The following is a 14,818-nucleotide window of genomic DNA, read 5'->3' as shown; positions in this document are numbered from 1 at the left end:
GCCCTAAACGGTTTAGGACCTCGATACTTGGCAGAACGCTTACTCCCAACTAGCTCTACCCATGTCACCCGCGTGAGCCAGGAGGTGAGGCTGAGGAGCCTGACGCCGAGGGAGGCCCGGAAGGAAAGAACTAGAAACCGGGCCTTCTCGGTGGTGGCTCCTCGCCTCTGGAATAACCTACCTCCGGAGATTCGCGCTGCACCCTCGCTGGGTACTTTTAAGAACCAACTAAAACGTGGATGTATAGGCAGGCCTTCCCTTCCGGTTAATTCCTGTCCTCTTTCCTTTTTTCTCTCTTTATTTGATTTATTTTGTATTTTTCCCATTGCGAAATTATTTAATTAATTAATTGTTATAAATGTTTCTTGAACTTGTTATGTTTTATGTTGTAAGCCGTCTAGAGTGGTCGAAATGACTAGATAGGCAGGGTATAAATACAATTAATAATAATAATAATAATAATAATAATAATAATAATAATAATAATAATAATAATAATAATAATAATAATAATAATAATAATAATAATAATAATAATAATAATAATAATAATAATAATAATAATAATAATAATAATAATAGGAACAGATCTGCAGAGAGGGACATGGGCATTTGGCCCTATCCCACGGAAGTGATATCCTCATCCTCTGTTGCAAGTGTGGGGGCATGGTAGGGGAGGAACTAGCAGGGGCAGTTCCAGCTTATGTGGGCTGCCAAAGTTCCCCACAGTTAATACCAAGGGGTCTTTCCCCACTGTAGTGGATTCACACCCAGAGGGATGCATAATGTTGGTTAACAACTCTGTGGTTACCCAGTGGGATGGGTGGACATCAGAAAACAGGCAGGTTGTCTGTTCCAGGGATTTGCTCCTTATGATGCACCAATACCGTGCTACTGCAACCAACCCAAGTGGTGGCCCTTTTTACCTGCAACTTACTACTTATCTTTATCCAATAAAATTGTTACTTGTATTAAAGTGTACCTGCCTGTTTGGGGGGGTTGGGGCAGGGGTGCCCCGGTTATCTTACTTAAGACTGCAAGAGGATTTTGGCCAGGGTGTGCTGTTAGACTATCTTTGGAACTAGGGTATAAAATTTACCATCAGTTTAGCATTAAGAAGTAAAATCTGAAACATGTGAACGAATCTGGATTATAACACAGAATCCTTTCAGAATTTCACTGCTACTTTACATGAGAATGAGAATAGCTCAAAGACTCTCCTGTTCTTGTCTGTATCTGTCACTTCACATCAGGAACAAAAGTCTGACTTCAAAGGGCTTTAAAGGAAAGAAACCTATTATCAACAATGTAATCTCAATGGGAATGTCGATGGCAATTTTCATAGTTTAGTAATTATATGACTTCCCATTCCAGGTTGGCTTCCTCAATGCCTTGGGGGGGGAGAATCTCAGCGGAATGAAAAAATGGCAAATTTGATGCAATGCAACAAGGAGACAAGTTGTTGTTGTTGTTGTTTTAGCTGTAGCAGGGCAACAGAGGAATAGCCACTATAGCCTGTGACAACAAATTGCTTAGCATCAGGAACATGCATTGGCCCATTAACTGAACACATAGAGAATGTGTGCAGTATTCTCAAGAAATAAGTTTCAGGAGCAGAGTTTGGTGAAAAGCTCCCAGCTACATGATGATAAAAATTATCACATGGTTTCCCTTTGGCAGGGGGTGTGCGTACATGTGTTCTGCATCCTTTGAGGAATTGCAAATAAGGATTGACTTTTCCCTTTGAGTCATCATTAACCTAAGTTAAAAACAGAAATTTCTACTGAATATTTAACAGATCTTTGTGATCTCTCTCTCTCTCTCTCTCTCTCTCTCTCTTTCTCTCTCTCTCTCTCTCTCTCTCTCTCTCTCACACACACACACACACACACACACACACCATCCTCAAGAGATAGGTTGCCTTGCTGCATAGGACTGTAGTTCCTCCATTCCAACATTATGTTTCCAACAGAATCCAAACAAGTACCACTGAAAACTTACCAAGAGGCCACAATGGTAGCAACCATCCTCTGCTTGTCCTTCTGGCCATATATGAATTGCCACATAAGGAGAACTAAAAAAGGTGCAAATTTGCACCAAGTTTGCATTTCCTGTTTATATATAGATAGATATAAATTTGGAACTAATTTAAATTAAATAGAAGCATAAAATGTCTTTCCCACAGTGGACGGTAGCCAAATTATCTGTGTGCTGGCCCAGTCACCTGTCTGAGTGCTATTAGGCTGAGTGTCAAATTCAAGGACTCCGCTCTCCCCCTTCTTGTTCTGCTTCTTTATTACCAGTCAGCCTAAAGTGCTACTTTACCAATCAGTCCTAGGTGGTGCTGGGGAGGTTGGGAAAGGGAGGCAGATAACCTGTCACATTCACAGTCTGGACAACACACTTAGAGCTGCCTAAGATTGCAATGGAGGGGACCATGTTTTCTCCTCCCCCCCCCTCAGCATTATTCTCGAACCTTTGCAAGGTGTCATGGATTATTGTTATTTATTATTTTGTATATGAAATACACCAAACTAGTGGTTCGAAAGCATGCAAATGCGAGTAGATTAATAGGGACCACCTCGGTGGGAAGGTAACAGCGTTCCGTGTCTAAGTCGCACTGGCCATGTGACCACGGAAGATTGTCTTCAGACAAAAACGCTGGCTCTATGGCTTGGAAACGGGGATGAGCACCGCCCCCTAGAGTCGAACACGACTGGACAAAAATTGTCAAGGGGAACCTTTACCTTTATATGAAATATTATTATAAATAATTTTATATATAAATAATATGAGATATTAATACCTTTGTAACCTATATAATTTCATTTTTATCCCAAGGCAGATTGCAAAGGCAGTTTTAACAAACACATGCGCTGTTATATTAAATGCATTAGGGCATGTAATAATTGCCCCAATGAAAAATGTTCAGTTTGAAAAAAATGTGGTTGTGGTTGTACTCACTAGATAAAGAATTCATGACCCCTCTTACTTAAAATGTGGGCATGTTGATTCATCTGTTTGTACCTTAACTTCCACTTAAGTAAGCTGTGAATTCCATTCTTTGATTCCTTAACCCAGTGGTTCCCAAACTTGGGTCCCCAGACGTTCTTGGACTAAAATTCCCAGAATTCTTCTTCACTATGCTGGTCAAAATTTCTGGGAGTTGTAGTCCAAGAACATCTGGGGACTCAAGGTTGGGAACTACTGACCCTTAGCTTACCTAGGACCAAGCCCATTAAACACAACAAGACTTCCTTCCCCCAAATACATATAAACTGAACTTGTAAAGATTATGACTAAAGTTCTACAGAACTTCTAAGTTCATGTAAGCGGAACTGTGTGGCCTCTTTAACACAACCGGTTGCACAAATGACAGCATGACCAGTTACACAATAAATCCTGTCAATTTGTGTGAAAGAGAACCGATCAGAGAGGGAGAAATGCTTATGTACTTGCCCTTATGTGAACAGGATTCTAGTCTATATAACTATGTATCAACCTGTGTTTCATTTCATTCCATGTCACTATAGTGATGTTCCATTGTAGAGAACAGAGTGGCTAGTGGGTTTACACAGTACTGTTTTCTTGGGATGGAAATTAAGCCACAAAAATGTCTATTTTCAGTGAGGAAAGGGGATGAAAATTGTAGCCTGTATTTCCCTGGTTGTAGTTTTTTGGGGGGCTGGGGGGTGGAGGGATTGTTTTTTGTTTTGCTTTGTTATGGGGGGGGGTCTTTTTTCTTTTCTTTTTTCTTTTTTGATATGGTTGCATAGCTACAGATATAACTTTCTAATTTAAAATCAAAGAGTTTTTCTCTTTTTGGAAAATGTCCCTGCTTTTTAAAATATAGAAACATAGAGACATCAAAGCTGAGAACAGAAAGGCTTCTTTGGTGAACAACTTCAGTCAAAACTGTTTTTTTAAATTAAAAAAAAAGCCACTGTATAAATAAACAAAGCAAGTGGTCAAAAGCAATATAACACCTTGGACTACATCTTTTCCCAAACATTCAGATGTCTAAGAAAGCTAGTGACATTTCTCCCAAAAGAGAAAAAGTTGTTGTTTAGGTTTCTCTCCTAAGAGACAGATCCTGCATACCGCAAGGGGTTATTCACAAATATCTGCCCCCCATGAATGGTTGTATATTGATAAAGGTTTCTTCCTAGAAAATGTATTCCAAGATCATTCATAGTCCACAAAAATTTAATGCCACCCAAATGTGTGTGTGAAACCACAGTGTTCACCAACCCTCTGAATAGTATACTGAGGTAAAAATTGTTAAGTAAAGATTTCAGCCTTTCGGGAGGTGACATGACTGAGAAGGAGAACCACAACATCACTGAATATTAGCCATAATAAAATAATAATAATCATGTGCCATCAAGTGAATTCTGACTTATGGAGACCCTTTTTGAGGGTTTTCCCAGGAGAGATACTCAGATATGATTTACTCCTGGGGGTGCCCTGGGACTGTGTAGCTTGCCCAGGCTCCACAGGCTGGCTCTATTCACAGGAGGCACAGTGGGGAACTGAATTCCCAACCTCTGACTCTGCAGCCAGATACATAAACCGCTGAGCTATCCAGCCAGTGCCATAATAAAAAGGTTGCCAAAAAGGATTAAAAGCACAGTCTCCACTGTTGTTTGTTGCTATGGGCCCTGGAACACCTTGTTCTGGGAGCTTTCCACCAGCAGAAGAACTGTCACCTGTAGCTTTCAGCGTATGCGACCTCAATGAGAAGCTCCACATTGGTATTGGGAGGAGTGTAGCTATACTGAACCCCCTTCCAGCAATTAACAGTGCACTATTAGGATGGCTTTTTAAGCATATTTTCCCCAACTCCATAAATTTGCATGCCGCTTCACAAAAACAAAATTGATAGAGAAAAATAGATTTCTACACTAGAGGAGTTTACAGTCTAAACATATGTTTACTACATTGACATTAAATAGTTAAATTGATTTTTTCCCCAAACCGCCCCCCCCTTTTTTTAGTCATATCTCTTTGTGAAGAGATAATTCAGAAATAAGCTTTTCCCTGAAATCTAAAAGCAATGCTTATCTTTGTATTAAATAAGACTGGAAGTAATTAAGGGGAGAAAACAATGATAGGTTGGTCTGTTCACTACGGAAGCCACAGAAAATATAAATCATTTTAACTGGGAGACTAGCTGGCTCTGGGGAATTCATAATGGAATATGATGTGTTTTTTTAAATCCATGTTTCCATTTCTGAAGGCTGGCTGCTGCATATTAAATGTTCCACTGCAGCCTGTCAGAGCATGCCACTGTTTTAAACAGGAATGCAATGGTTAGTCAATTAATGGGTAGGATCACCTGATTGAAAACCTTCTGACCGATTTAAAAGGTGCCACCAACTGATTGGAAAACAGATTGGTTTTTTTTTAAGTAATTGTTGTTAATGCAAGGCTTTATACCAACCATAAGCAATGATTAGAATATTAGAAAGAAGCTATGCCTCCCACCCTCCAAAGGCCTGTCCAGACTAACATATAGATCAGTATATGGATTGCTGTTCATATGGTTTGGTTCAAACCAAACAACAGTGCCCACAGGTGTTTCTTTTTAGATCGATCCATCTCGCCCCTTTAAGAGCCATTGCACACCTTTCTGGCACAGTGGTAGGGCACATATTCTTTTTGCTATGATTCAGCCTGATCCTAATTAGCTCATTGTCCAGCCTGTATGGACTGATAGCTTCCATCCAAATAGAGTAGTGGGTGGCATTACCTGAGGTGACGATTCTGTGATGTAATACATGGGCTATGAGATTAAAAGGAAGTACAGAGAACTTTGGAAATATTTTGCTAACTGATGCAGAGGAATTCTAATAACATGCTAAGTTGATGCATTGCTGTTTTGATACACCACTTACTTTAACTAACAGGGGGAGGGCATTACATCCAGCTGAATGATGTCTGTGAGAAAAGGTGGGGCAGAGGGCTATGCCAACTCTATGGGCTCCAGCCCCACAAGGAGGAGTTATCTCCTTTTTGTTTCCCCCGACTTCACCCCAATGTTTTCTTATCACACTGCAACTGTCCTCCACTGCTGTTTCCTTACCTGTAAGTATATTAGTGGTCCAAAGACTTTTATGTATCCTTCTTGTGCGAGAATAAATATCTTCAGTGTGAATGGAAGGGCTGCTCAATTGAGAGATAAAATAGATCACACTGAAGATAAGAACTCTTGAAGTGCAAACTAGGCCACTCCAAATCCTCCTGTCTGGACAGGTCCCAAGAAAGAACACCTCTTCCAAGGTGAAGCTAATGGGAAGCGTTCTACATAGTTTGAAAACCATGTATGCTACTATCTTCTCAACTACTGCAGTTGCATTAAATGACTACTATTCACACAAAGATGCTTGACTAATATTTCTCTAAGTAGTAAACATTCATTATTATTCTTGTAATACCTTCTTATCTACCAACTCTCTTACATTGTCTCTTTTATCATTTTCACATGACATACACCTTTTGCACAGGGAGAGATGATGCTCCAGAACTACTCTCCTGGCTTTGCTGAGAAACCAGCTCTGACACACTCACTCCTTCCTGTCTGCCTGCCTCAAATATCATCGTTACAACTTACAATATCTTGGAACACAGGGCTGAAAGAAGTCCTGATCAGGAGAAGCCCTGCTAAGAAGTAAGGATATGCCATAACAGTTTCTCACGGGTCTCCTTATATTTTCATGAAAGTGGTAGTCCTTAGTAAAACATGTTTGTCTTTCAGTACAGCACAGGAAATCAACCCTGAGTGCTCACTGGAAGGACAGATCCTGAAGCTGAGGCTCCATTACTTTGGCCATCTCATGAGAAGAGAAGACTCCCTGGAAAAGCCCCTGATGTTGGGAAAGTGTGAAGGCAAAAAATAGAGATAATAAAATAGAGATAAAAAAATAGAGATAATACTACTGTATTTTAATGTGAGCTTTTGTGGACAAGTCAGGGGAAGTGGATTTGTCCATAAAAGCTAGCATTAAAATATAGCAGTTAGTCGTTAAGGTGCCATAACATTTTTGTCTTCTCAGCCTCGTTATTCTCATTCTAAATGCTTAAGCAGACAAGGGACAGAAACAAAAAGATGGTGCCTGCTCTGGCTAAAAGCCCTGCTCGTATAAAAGCCATCATTTTGGACAAACACATAATATTTCTTGTCTTCTAAGATTTGGCATCATAAGCTGTAAACAAGCTGGATAATGATGATCAAGAGTCAGTAATTGTCACCTGAGCCGACACATAAGTTTCTTTCATTCATTTTTAAACAATGGATGTGCAGAGGGAAGCAGTTTACATGAGGCTCAGAGATACAAATGCTCAGCTGCCTGGTCACTCTTAACAAATAAATATTCAGATAGTTCGCAGTCAAGGGACTCGTAGCATTGATTTTAAAGTACTGTTCTAGGTATTCTTGATGAACAAAGCATCCCAAAAACATGATACTATGCATTCAAGCAGCGTCAATCGTAGCCACCACAACAGACTTCTGTATCTTACAGCTACAGAATAAAATAAGTGGGAAGGAGAGTTTCTGGTATTCACAAAACAGAGTAGCAAAACATTATGAAAACAGCAGGAGGCAGATGTGAATGAATCTCTGAAATTTCTAGAACAGGAGGTGCTACCAAAAGGGAAATGACAAGATAGGGAGTAAATACAAATGGAGGCTGGTCATTTCTGGGCTCAGCTGGGTGTTGAGCTAGCTGGGGTCTCTTCCCACTCTGTCATTCTGTGATTCTATGGAATCATAGAAATAGTTGTCAGAGCATGAGCTTATGTGAGCAGACAAGGTGAGGATGGCTAGGAGACAGCAGAATCAAAGAAAGAGTCAAGGCAGGGGCGGGGGGAAGCCAGGTATGTGAGAGAAGAGCAAGGAACAAGAAGTGGAGATCTACAAAATCAGTTTAGAAAGAGCAAATACTGATTGATGAAAAACAGCTTTCCACAGACTAATATCCCCATCAAACATGCTGATTTGGAGGACTCCAGATTTTGGGAGGGGGGGGATGGTGTAAATAGTTGCCCTTGCTGTGTCTCTCCTTTTCTTCATCTGCAGGTGATGCTATTCAAATTCTACATAGCTTCTTATCCACTATTATATACTGGATAAGGTCAATCAACTCAAACTCAATTCCAACAAGATGGAAGTTAGCCGTTATCCTGTTGATTGGCTCAACTGCTTGGCAAGATATATTTTTTCACCTAATTTCGGTAGAGTTACCCTCCCCCTAAAAGACCAGGTATGCAGGTTGCCATTGTTCATGGCCTTGGCCCTATTAATGGAAGCTTAGATTTCATCTGTGATCAGGAGCACCTTTCATCAACTTCAGCTGAATGCCCAGATGCACCCCTATCTATACAGAAAGTCCTGAAAACCAGTAGTACTTGACTTGGCAATCTCAAAAACAGATTACTGTAATGCTCTGTACATACAGCAATCCTTGAAAACAGCATGGACACTTCAGCAGATTCAGAGTACTGTGGCCAGACTAATTACAGGTACCCCAATTTGGTTCACTTGCACTTCCCTGTTTGCTTCCATGCTCAATTCAAGGGGCAGAATTAGACCTATAAAGCCCTAAATGACTTTAGACCTCAGTATCCAACAGAATGGCTGTCCCTGAAACAATCTACTCATCCCCTTTGCTCCTCGCAACATTTGTCATTGAAAGTGCCAATACCAAGGGAAGACCAGAAAATCCACAACTAGAAACCAGGCATTTTCTGCTGTGGCCCCCTTATTGTGGAACTAGCTACCTTTGGTGGTTTGCCAAGTCCCATCCCTTCTTACTTTCAGAAAGATGCTAAAAACTTGAACTCTTCGGGACAGCTTTTAAGGGTCTTGCACCTGAAAACCCATGAGCACTTGTCATAGCATTTGCCATATTATTCTAGGTTTAGATGGTTAGGATGCTAGTCTGGGATTTTAATTTTAATTTCATTATCTTCAGGTCAGCAGAGAATAGTATGCCACTTGTTCTTTATTACTATGTTAGTAACTATGTTATTGCTTATTAATATGTTTAATTGCTGATTTTGTTGTTGATTGTGATATGATACCCTAGCCATTTGTACACTGCCTAAGAATGTTTTTTCACAATTGGTGGTGTAATAACTAAATAACCAAATAACCAAATAACCAAATAACCAAATAACCAAATAACCAGATAGATAGACAGATAGATAGACAGATAGATAGACAGATAGATAGATAGATAGATAGATAGATAGATAGATAGATAGATAGATAGATAGATAGATAGATAGATAGATAGATAGATAGATAGATAGATAGATAGATAGATAGATAGATAGATAGATAGATAGATAGATAGATAGATAGATGGATGGATGGATGGATGGATGGATGGATGGATGGATGGATGGATGGATGGATGGATGGATGGATGGATGGATGGATGGATGGATGGATGGATGGATGGATGGATGGATGGATTTCAATACTGTAGCATTTAAAAGATGTAAGCTCCTAGTTGCAAAAGTCTTGATAAGTTGTTAAAAGTATAGTACTGTATATATGCATGGAACGGCAGAGTGGCTTATCATTCGTATAAATGTATAGTTAGGAAAGTCCCTGTTCCGATACTCTGGCGAGCCAGTGCCAGTCAGTTTACACTGAGTACCCCCAAAGTGGTGCAAGCAGAGGCCTGTTGTAGATCTTCCAAGACTGACATACCACTTGCCTTGCAACCCATTTTAAAAAGCATCCCTGTAGACCATAGCTGACACTCTAGATGCCCGCCATCTTAATTTTCTCAGAGAGCCTTTCATCCCACATAGGATGCATTGGATGGCAGAGAGATAAAGAGCAACATGACTGGCAGAAAGAGAGACAGAAAGAGAGATAGAGAAAGAGATTTGGGGCAGTTTGGCTGGAGGGAATATGATCAAACTTAAAGTAAATTGAAAAGGAACAAATGTAGGGCACAATCTGGGTAAGTAATGAAGGGAAATGATGTGAAAGTAATTGCCCTATTAATTTGAAAATTAATTAATTTTAGAAGAAATTGTTTAGAGATGCTTTGAGAAGAGTAATTGGTTTTGTCTTGAAAAGGATATTCTACTGAAACAAAAAACTGCAGCTTGAGAAGACTGGTTTCATGTCTAGGACATCAGATTCTACCTTTTGGACATCAGAGTCTACCTTTGCCTTGTAGTTAGGTTCTTGTTTTCTTGAATCAAATTAGCTGGCATTTTAAAAACTTCTTATGCAGAGATCCCTCCCCCTGCTCCGTAGGTACATCTGCTTGTCATAACCTGATTTTCCTCACCTATATATCCTGCATTTAGTGTGCATTGGTTTGTAATTGACTGATCACTGCAAGGTAAAGACACACTTCATTTTCAAATCCGCTGATGTATGTGTATCTTGCTGAGGATATCCTGTTAGGGGAGAGTAATAGGCTATTTATGGGGAATCTACATTTCTCTTAATAGCTAATTTGGCCCTCAGTTTCACAATTTTGCCTTGCATGGAACTACCATTTTGTGACAGGCTACTTATTTGTGGCAGCCATTTTGAGGCTGAGCATTATGAACTGAGAGTTTGATTCCCAGGAGAAGAGTCAGTCTGTGAAACCTTGGGCAGTCCATATAGCCCTTGAATGCCTCTAAGTACGATACATGAGATCATCAGGGGATAGATTATCATTGCCACCTCCCACTCTCAGTGAGCTTCTGCAGCTGAGCGGTCTCCCAAATCCCAGTCCAACACTACCTACTGTACCACACTGGCCCTTATTTCCAAGGGCAGCATCATAATAAAACATAGTAAGAGTTCAGAGACACTGTAAACAGTGTCTCAGAAATCTTGCGGCAGAAACAAATGTATGAGTTCTGAGACACTCAGAAGCAAATTTTGGCTGGCTTCAATCTGCTTCCTCAGATGCATGGGCATATGAGGACAGCTATGACGAATGAGATTAAAAGTTCATTTACTCCAGCTTTCAGTTTCTCTGGTTCTGAGGGAATATACTGTATATCTGTCATGGTTTCAGCACTGATCAACCCATTCTTCATCAAGGAGGATGAATATATACCTTATATACCACTTCATAGCACTTAAAGCACTCTCTGGGTGGTTTAAAATTTAATTATGCAGGATACACACTCTCCCCCTCCCCGTAAACTGGGTACTCAATTTACCAACCTCAAAAGGATGAAAGGCTGAGTGAACCTCGAGCTGGCTACCTGAGATTAAATCCAAGTCATGAGCAGAGTTTTGGCTGCAGTATTGCATTTTAACCAGTGCACCATGAGGCTCCTTGTTAAATTTTAACAAATCCCGTTCTCTACACCATGCATTATTTTGTGCACTTTTACTATATCTCCCCTTACTTGCCTTTTATTTTAATCTGAATAGCCCCAAATGGTGCAGCTTTTCCTTATAAGGCCGTTGTTCCACCCCACTGTCCTCTGCATCTTTTTCAGCTCTATAGTATTCTTTAGCCTAAAGTGTGGTGCCCCGAAACGATATATACAATATTCCAAACACAGCTATACCATTTATTTACATAAGGGGCCTACAATATTCCCAGTTTTATTTTTGAACTCTTTTCTAATATCCCTAACATAGAAATCTCCTTCTGACACTTCCATCCGGCTATCCACCTCAATCACACAATCTCTTTCTTGGTCAATCACTGACAGCTCCAATCCCATCAGGGTATATATGAAGTCAAACCTTTTTTGCCAACATCACAGAAGATAAACATCAGTGTATATTTGCTTATGGAGTGATGAATATGTTAACTTTTAAGGTGCCGCAAGACTCTTTCTTGTAACAACTCTGCCTCTAGATATCATCATAAATTTTATCTGCGGGTTTAGCACTACCATCAATGAACTTCACTTCAACTGGCAGTTAAGCCACCTTCTGTGAGTAGAATGGATTTAAATCCAGGAAGCCAGGTTGAGAGCATCTGGGTAAGAATTAAGGGGGAGAGAATCAAGAGGGATGTCATTGTGGGGGTATACTACAGATCCCCAAGCCAGCCCAAGGAGTTAGATTATGCCTTCCTGGAGCAGATGGCCACACATTCAAAAGGGAGAGATGCAGTAGTAATGGGAGATTTCAACTATCCTGATATATGTTGGCAGTCAAACTCTGCCAAAAACATAAGGTCCAGCAAATTCCTCACTTGCTTTGCACACAATGTCATGGTCCAGAAGGTGGAAGAAGCAACAAGGGGATCAGCTATTTTAGATCTGATCATAACCAACAGGGATGACCTTGTTAATGGGGTCAAAGTGGTGGGATCCTTAGGTGGGAGTGACCACGCTCTCTTGGAATTTGTTATACAGTGGGAAGGGGAAGCCAAGTGCATTCTACACTTTAAGAAGGTCAATTTCAGTAAACTTAGGGAATTATTGGCTGTAATTCCATGGACAAAGATACTGAAAGAGAAGGGAGCTCAGGATGGATGGGAATTTCTTAAAAGGGAGATACTTAAGGCACAATCTAAAACTGTTCCAGTAAGAAGGAAAAACAGGAAATGTCTAAAGAAACCAGAATGGTTGACTAGAGAACTTTCAGCTGAACTAAGTGTTAAAAAAACATGTACAAGAAATGGAAAAATTAGGAAAACACCAAAGAGGAATACAAGCAAATAGCCAGTATAGGTAGGGGGAAGGTAAGAAAAGCAAAAGTGCAAAATGAACTCAGGCTTGCCAGACAGATTAAAAACAATAAAAAGGGCTTTTTAAAGGTATGCCCACAGCAAAAGGAAAAACAAGGAAATAATAGGGTCATCGCATGGAGAAGATGGCCAACTACTAACAGAGGACAGGGAAAAGGCTGAACTTCTCAACACCTTCTTTGCCTCAGTTTTCTCCAAAAAGGAAAATAGTGCTCAATCTGAGGGGTGAAGAACAGGTGATGTAGTGGGAGAAATGCAGCACAGAATAGATAGAGTAGTAGTAGAGGAATATCTGGCTACTCTAAATGAATTCAGGTCTCCAGGGCCAGACGAATTAAATCCAAGGATATTAAAAGAACTGGCACAAGTAATTTCAGAACCATTGGAAATAATATTTGAGAATTCTTGGAGAACAGGAGAAGTCCCCACAGAATAGCGGAGGGGAAATGTAGTCCCTATCTTCAAAAGGGGGGGGAAGAAGATAATAATTATCACCCAGTCAGCCTGACATCAATTCCCAAAAAATTCTAGAGCAAATCATTAAACAGAAAGTTTGTTATTACTTAGAAAGCAATGCTGTCATCACTAAAAGTCAACACGGGTTTCTCAAAAACAAGTCATGCCAGACTAATCTGATCTCTTTTTTTGATAGAATTACAAGCTTGGTAGATGAAGGGAACGCTGTGGATGTAGCATATCTTGATTTCAGTAAGGCCTTTGATGAAGTTCCCCACGGTATTCTTGCAAGGAAGCTAGTAAAATGTGGGCTAGATTGTGCTGTTGTTCAGTGGATTTGTAATTAGTTGACTGACTAAACCAAAAGGTTGCTCACCAATGGCTTCTCTTCATCCTGGACAGAGATAAATAGTGGGGTGCCTCAGGGTTCTTCTGTTCTGGGCCCTGTGCTATTCAATATCTTTATTAATGACTTGGATGAAGGAACAGAGAGTATGCTGATTAAATTTACAGACGATACCAAATTGGGAGGGGTTGCTAATTCCCAGAGTACAGGATTAAAATTCAAAATGACCTTGACAGATTAGATTCCTGGGCCAAAACTAACAAAACGAATTTCAAAAGGGAGAAATATAAGGTCCTACACCTAGGCATAAAATGAACTGCACAGATATAGGATGGAAGACACTTGGCTAGACAACAGTACCTGTGAAAGGGATCTAGGAGTCTTGGTGGATCACAAACTGAACATGAGTCAGCAGTGTGATGTGGCTGCCAAGAAAGCCAATGCAATTCTTGGTTGCATCAATAGGAATATGGTGTCTAGATCAAGGGAAATGATAGTACCATTCTATTCTGCTTTGGTCAGACCTCACCTTCAGTATTGTGTCCAGTTCTGGGCACCTCAATTCAAGAAGGATGTTGACAACCTGGAACGTGACCAAAGGAGGGTGACCAAAATGGTCAAAGGTCTGGAAGCCATGTCCTATGAGGAGCAGCTTAGGGAGCTGGGAAGGTTAAGAAGAGGATGTGATGTTGTTGTTTAGTTGTTAAGTCATGTTTGACTCTTCGTGACCCCATGGACCAGAGCACGCCAGGCCCTCCTATCTTCCACTGCCTCCCGGAGTTGAGTCAAATTAATGTTGGTAGCTTCCATGACACTGTCCAACCATCTCATCCTCTGTCGTCCCCTTCTCCTCTTCTCTTCACACTTTCCCAACATCAGGGTCTTTTTCAGGGAGTCTTCTCATGAGATGGCCAAAGTATTGGAGCCTCAGCTTCAGGATCTGTCCTTCCAGTGAGCACTCAGGGTTGATTTCCTTCAAAATGGATAGGTTTGTTCTCTTTGCCATCCAGGGGCTCTCAAGAGTCTCCTCCAGCACCACAGTTCAAAAGCATCAATTCTTCGGTGGTCAGCCTTCTTTATGGTCCAGCTCTCACTTCCATACATAGCTACTGGAAAAATCATAGCTTGGGCTATGCGGACTTTTGTTGGCAAGGTGATGTCTCTGCTTTTTAAGATGATGTCGAGGTTCGTCATCGCTTTCCTCCCAAGAAGCAGGCGTCTTTTAATTTTGTGGCTGCTGTCACCATCTGCAGTGATCATGGAGCCCAAGAAGGTAAAATCTGTCACTGCCTCCATATCTTCCCCTTCTATTTGACAGGAGATGATGGGACCA

The 14,818-nt window shown here is 40.6% G+C and overlaps 1 long non-coding RNA gene across 1 annotated transcript in view; it reads right to left on the bottom strand.

Moving 5' to 3' along the window:
- LOC144583305 (uncharacterized) overlaps positions 1–14,818 on the bottom strand; it is a 51,219-nt gene that overhangs the window by 13,582 nt on the left and 22,819 nt on the right. The gene's annotated exons all lie outside the window — the stretch shown is intronic.

This window comes from Pogona vitticeps, chromosome 1 (genome assembly GCF_051106095.1).
Source record: "Pogona vitticeps strain Pit_001003342236 chromosome 1, PviZW2.1, whole genome shotgun sequence".
NCBI classification, from domain to species: Eukaryota; Metazoa; Chordata; class Lepidosauria; order Squamata; family Agamidae; genus Pogona; species Pogona vitticeps.
The sequence above is the reverse complement of the archived record's forward strand: the minus strand, read 5'-3'. Positions and strand labels throughout refer to the sequence as shown.